The sequence below is a fragment of the Rana temporaria genome, chromosome 10 (assembly GCF_905171775.1).
Source record: "Rana temporaria chromosome 10, aRanTem1.1, whole genome shotgun sequence".
Taxonomy (NCBI): domain Eukaryota; kingdom Metazoa; phylum Chordata; class Amphibia; order Anura; family Ranidae; genus Rana; species Rana temporaria.
In genome coordinates this window covers 148291742-148298729 of record NC_053498.1, presented here as the reverse complement: position 1 = coordinate 148298729, position 6988 = coordinate 148291742, and positions in this window count along the sequence as shown.

The window sequence follows — 6988 nt, the reverse complement described above, 5'->3', positions numbered from 1 at the left end:
CCCCGGACGAGCCCCCACGTGTAGCACTACCCCCGGACGAGCCCCCACGTGTAGCACTACCCCCGGACGAGCCCCCACATGTAGCACTACCCCCGGACGAGCCCCCACGTGTAGCACTACCCCCGGACGAGCCCCCACGTGTAGCACTACCCCCGGATGAGCCCCCACGTGTGTACTACCCCCCGGAGGAGCTGCTGGTTGTTTTGGGTGGCACATTTACCTCGTGGCTCTTCCGAATTCCTAGGGGTGGATGGGGCATATAGCAATAGTGAAGGAATGTCCGCAACAGGTGTCTTTTGCTGTGCTCTTTATTGCCTAGCCGTGTAAAAACAATAAACTTGTGGTGAAAGGATAGAGTTGAAGGAAGAAGGAGAACAGCAGATTCAGGCGTAGTATTTGGAACAGTCATGCTCCCGTATGTAACACTTTCCACACCACTCCTGCCTGAGTGGGCTTAGCGTACCCGGACAGGCCTCTCTCACTGACCTGGCAGCCGGAGTATCAATCGAACCTTTTTCTGGGAAAAGTCTCTTCCACAGACCCTCCTGGAATGGACGTCAGGGAGGAACCTCTGCCTCAGGCCCTTACTGATTGCAATCCTCCTTGAAGAATTGTGCCTGGATCTCCTTCTTATAGTCGCCCAGGTACCGACTGACAGGTGATCAATCCTTCAGTGTCCGGCTACCTTGATCCCTGGTGGTTTGTCGTAATCCTTTTGGATCGCCAGCCTCTCATTGGCACTCCGCAGAGGGACTCCCCACCGAACAGATATACCGATTGGGATCTTCAAGAATGGGAACCCAGTCGATCACTGGGTCCCCGCCGCTGCTCAAATGTTCTGGACCAACATGGTCCTGGAACCAGGAACACCGCGTGACACGCATGCCCTGGCCAGGTAGGCCATGATGCCGGGGCGCCGTGATGTGGTCACCCTAAAGGTGGGTGCCGCACTGGAAGAAGACCCAGACTCAATGGCGTCTGTCCCATAAATACACTCTCCCAGCATGCCCAGCGAGGAAACTCCCTCCTGATTGGCTGCTGGGAAAAAGCACCCAAGTCTTGACTCCACTGCTGCCACCTATTGTCCTGGGGTGGAACATCACCCCAGCAACAACAGAATGAGCCCACAGCACAGCCAAGCTAAGACAGAGACCCTGTTTTGAACATAACAATTTGGATCAGAGTCTACTAATACTCTGACCACCCTCTAAATTTCAATACCACCGGGACTTGGAAGTAACCAGGAGCTACATACACTATAAGGACAAGAGTGACCAGGGACTGGGGAGAAAGCCTCCATAGAGTAAAATCCCAAATAAACTTCCAATTTACAAACAAAACTGTTGATGATCAGTGTAGTGTCCCCCTTACATTGGTGGTCAGTGTAGTGTCCCCTTACATTGGTGATCAGTGTAGTGTCCCCTTACATTGATGATCAGTGTAGTGTCCCCTTACATTGATGATCAGTGTAGTGTCCCCCTTACATTGATGATCAGTGTAGTGTCCCCCTTACATTGATGATCAGTGTAGTGTCCCCTTACATTGATGATCAGTGTAGTGTCCCCTTACATTGATGATCAGTGTAGTGTCCCCTTACATTGATGATCAGTGTAGTGTCCCCTTACATTGATGATCAGTGTAGTGTCCCCTTACATTGATGATCAGTGTAGTGTCCCCCTTACATTGATGATCAGTGTAGTGTCCCCCTTACATTGATGATCAGTGTAGTGTCCCCCCTTACATTGATGATCAGTGTAGTGTCCCCCTTACATTGATGATCAGTGTAGTGTCCCCTTACATTGATGATCAGTGTAGTGTCCCCCTTACATTGATGATCAGTGTAGTGTCCCCTTACATTGATGATCAGTGTAGTGTCCCCCCTTACATTGATGATCAGTGTAGTGTCCCCCTTACATTGATGATCAGTGTAGTGTCCCCTTACATTGATGATCAGTGTAGTGTCCCCTTACATTGATGATCAGTGTAGTGTCCCCCTTACATTGATGATCAGTGTAGTGTCCCCTTACATTGATGATCAGTGTAGTGTCCCCCCTTACATTGATGATCAGTGTAGTGTCCCCCTTACATTGATGATCAGTGTAGTGTCCCCTTACATTGATGATCAGTGTAGTGTCCCCTTACATTGATGATCAGTGTAGTGTCCCCCTTACATTGATGATCAGTGTAGTGTCCCCTTACATTGATGATCAGTGTAGTGTCCCCCTTACATTGATGATCAGTGTAGTGTCCCCTTACATTGATGATCAGTGTAGTGTCCCCTTACATTGATGATCAGTGTAGTGTCCCCCTTACATTGATGATCAGTGTAGTGTCCCCTTACATTGATGATCAGTGTAGTGTCCCCTTACATTGATGATCAGTGTAGTGTCCCCCTTACATTGATGATCAGTGTAGTGCCCCCCTTACATTGATGATCAGTGTAGTGTCCCCCTTACATTGATGATCAGTGTAGTGTCCCCCTTACATTGATGATCAGTGTAGTGTCCCCTTACATTGATGATCAGTGTAGTGTCCCCTTACATTGATGATCAGTGTAGTGTCCCCTTACATTGATGATCAGTGTAGTGTCCCCCTTACATTGATGATTAGTGTAGTGTCCCCCTTACATTGATGATCAGTGTAGTGTCCCCTTACATTGGTGATCAGTGTAGTGTCCCCCTTAAATTGATGATCAGTGTAGTGTCCCCCTTACATTGATGATCAGTGTAGTGTCCCCTTACATTGATGATCAGTGCAGTGCCCCCTTACATTGATGATCAGTGTAGTGCCCCCTTACATTGGTGGTCAGTGTAGTGTCCCCTTACATTGATGATCAGTGTAGTGTCCCCCTTACATTGATGATCAGTGTAGTGTCCCCTTACATTGATGATCAGTGTAGTGCCCCCTTACATTGATGATCAGTGTAGTGTCCCCCTTACATTGATGATCAGTGTAGTGTCCCCTTACATTGATGATCAGTGTAGTGGGACAACAGGGCAATTGCCACCCCTGAGAAATTAGTTTTAGTTGCGGAATTTGCGGGCGCCGGTGAGTCTGAGCGGGCGGCTCCACGGCGAGTCAGAGAGTTGATGGTCAGCTGGTCGGCTCTGTGGGTGAGTGGGCGGCTGGCCAATCTACATGCCAGCGGCCAAGGGAGCAGGAAGATGACATCATCTCTCACTGCCCTGCGCCCGCCTTGCATCCCTGCAGTAACTTCTTCCCTCACTGTGCAGGCAGCAGAGAGATTACATCATATCTCTGCTGCCTGACTCTGACAAGAAAAACACCACCTTAGCATGTGATAATCCACAAGGTGTGGCAGGTGAGGTGGCACGTGACAATCTGCATCTGGTGGTAGGCAAGTGACATGGCAAGTGACAATCCGCAACATGTGGCAGGTGACGTGGCAAGTGACAATCCACAGCGTGTGGCAGGTGACGTGGCAAGTGACAATCTGCATCTGGTGGCAGGGAAGTGACATTCCGCAACTTGTGGCAAGTGACAATCTGCAACGTGTGGCAGGTGACGTGGCAAGTGACAATCCGCAAAGTGTGGCAGGTGACGTGTCAAATGACAATCTACATCTGGGGACAGGTGGCGTGGCAAGTGACAATCCGCAACATGTGGCAGGTGACGTGGCAAGTGACAATCTGCAAATTGTGGCAGGTGACGTGGCAAGTGACAATCCGCAACATGTGGCAAGTGACAATCTGCAACGTATGACAGGTGACGTGGCAAGTGACGATCCGCAATGTGTGGCAGGTGACGTGGCAAGTGACAATCCGCAAAGTGTGGCAAGTGACAATCTACATCTGGTGGCAGGCGACGTGGCAAGTGACAATACGCAACATGTGGCAGGTGACGTGCTAAGTGACAATTCGCAAAGTGTGGCAAGTGACAATCCGCAACGTGTAGCAGGTGACGTAGCAAGTGACAATCCGCAACCTGTAGCAGGTGACGTGGCAAGTGACAATCCGCAAAGTGTGGCAGGTGACGTGGCAAGTGACAAGCTGCATCTGGTGGCAGGTGACGTGACAAGTGACACACTCGGGGCTCCCACTGATTCTGCATTATGGTGAGTTGAACCATTTCATTTTATATTCCAATGTAATAATAGAAATAATGTGATTCAAGCATCCTGACACTAAAACAACCATGGTGCCGGGATGATTGAAGTGCGAACACCAGTCATTTACCTGATAAATTGCCCCCCAAAATAATAATTTCCGGTAGTGCCCCTCCCGAGACTAGACTCCGGATCCGCCCCTGCAATGTATGTTACATGGACCTCATACGGTTTATATGAAAATGCAATATTTGTTTTTTAAAGGCATGAGATTCATTGTAACAATTTTATTATACCATACCTCGTACCACGAGAGTTAAATCGCACTGGCAGGCAGTACCAGCAGGGTTACATTTCTCATCAGTAGCACAGGTATCATTTAAACAGGTCAGAGATGCGGCCACTGGAGAGACAGAAAAATAAAACATTAAAGTACATCCCGTGTTCCTGTGTGGAGGTCTAAAGAGATCTCAAATCCAACTACAATGTAACACAAGGATCAAAACATTTAAAATAAATCAGTGATAATCTCCGGTTCGTTTCAAAGTGTTCAACAACAATCCAATTTGTGTCACTTCTACAACTTGTATCCAAATGTTCCAAAATACAAACTTGTTTCAGGCCTTGTACACACGACCGAACATGTCTGCTGAAACTGGTCCGCGGACATGTTCGGTCGTGTGTAGGGCCGACCGGACAATTTTCCGGCCTAGCGGACAGGTTTCCAGCGGACAAAAGTTTCTTAGCATGCTAAGAAACTTGTCCGCTGGAAAGCTGTCCGTCGGACATGTCAGATAGTTAGTACGACTCATCGGACATGTCCGCTGGCCCGAAATCCCACGCATGCGTCAAAGTGATTCGACGCATGCGTGGAAGCAATGAACTTCCTGGGTCGCGCACGTCGCCGCGTCATCGTCGCCGCCACGTCACCGCGTATTCTGTCCGCAGGGAATTTGGTCTGCTGGTGTGTACACACATCAGACCAAATGCTCCCAGCAGACATGTCCGATGAAAACGGTCCGCGGACCGTTTTCATCGGACTTGTCTGGTCGTGTGTACGAGGCCTCAAAAGTGTTACAATTCATAAACAAAGAGCTCTGATGCCGCGTAGACACGATCATTGTTCGGCATGTAGAAAAAACAACGTTTTTTTCCAACTTCATCATTAAAACGGCCTTGCCCACACACCATCGTTTTTAAAAAAAATGCTCTAGCAAAGCGCGGTGGCGTACAACACGTACGACGGCACTATAAAGGGGAAGTTCCATGCGGATGGCGCCACCCTTGGGGCTGCTTTTAGCTGATTTTGTGTTAGTAAAAGACGATTCGCGCTTTTCTGTCTGTTACAGCGTGATGAATGTGCTTACTCCATTACCAACGCTAGTTTTACCAGAACGAGCGCTCCCGTCTCATAACTTGCTTCTGAGCATGCGCAGGTTTTTCACGTCGTTTTAGCCCACACACGATCATTTTTTACAACCCGAAAAACGACAACGTTTTAGGCCGGGTACTAACGAGCAAACATGTACGATGAAACCGGTCCGTCGGACCGTTTTCACCGTACATGTCTGCCAGAGGGCTTCTGTACGATGGCTGTACTAACCATCGTACAGAAGTCCGCGCGTAAACAATACGCGGGGCGTGTCCGCGTCGTCGCCGCGACGACGTGGGCGGACCTGCCATTTAAAGGCTTCCACGCATGCGTCGAAGTCATTCGACGGATGCGAGGGACGGCGGGCGCCTGGACATGTACGGTAGGTCTGTACTGACGACCGTACATGTCCGAGCGGACAGGATTCCAGCGGACGGTTTTAAAACACGTCCAGGAATATTTGCCCGCTGGGAAAAGGCCCGGCGGGCAAATGTTTGCTGGAATTCTGCCCACTCGTGCCTACACATGACCGAACATGTATGCTGAAACTGGCCCGCGGACCAGTTTCAGCATACATGTTTGGTCGTGTGTACGGGGCCTAAAACGTCGTTAAAAAATGCAGCATGCTCAAATTTTTTTTTGTTGTTTTTGAGAACCTGAAAAATTATGTGAAGCCCACACACCATCATTTTAACCACTTAAGGACCGCCTCCTGCAGATATATGTCGGCAGAATGGCACGGCTGGGCACAAGCACGTACCTGTACGTCCTCTTTAAGTGCCCAGCCGTGGGTCGCGGGCGCGCACCCTTGACCTGGTCCGAAGCTCCGTGACCACGGCCACAGGACCCGTGGACCCGATCGCCGCTGGAGTCCCGCGATCGGTCCCCGGAGCTGAAGAACGGGGAGAGGTGAGTGTAAACACACCTTCCCCGTTCTTCACTGTGGCGCTGTTATCGATCGTGTGTTCCCTGTTATAGGGAAACACGATCAATGACGTCACACGTCCAGCCTCGCCCCCCTACAGTTAGAAACACAGATGAGGTCACACTTAACCCCTTCAGCGCCCCCTAGTGGTTAACTCCCAAACTGCAATTGTCATTTTCACAGTAATCAGTGCATTTTTAATGCATTTTTTGCTGTGAAAGTGACAATGGTCCCAAAAATGTGTCAAAATTGTCCGATGTGTCCGCCATAATGTCGCAGTCACGAAAAAAATCGCTGATCGCCGCCATTAGTAGTAAAAAAAAAAAAAAATTATAAAAATGCAATAAAACTATCCCCTATTTTGTAAACACTATACATTTTGCGCAAACCAATCGATAAACGCTTATTGCGATTTTTTTTTACCAAAAATAGGTAGAAGAATACGTATCGGTCTAAACTGAGGAAAAAATAAAATTTTATATATATTTTTGGGGATATTTATTATAGAAAAAAGTAAAAAATATTGTTTTTTTTTCAAAATTTTCGCTCTATTTTTGTTTATAGCGCAAAAAATAAAAACCGCAGAGGTGATCAAATACCCCCCAAAAGAAAGCTCTATTTGTGG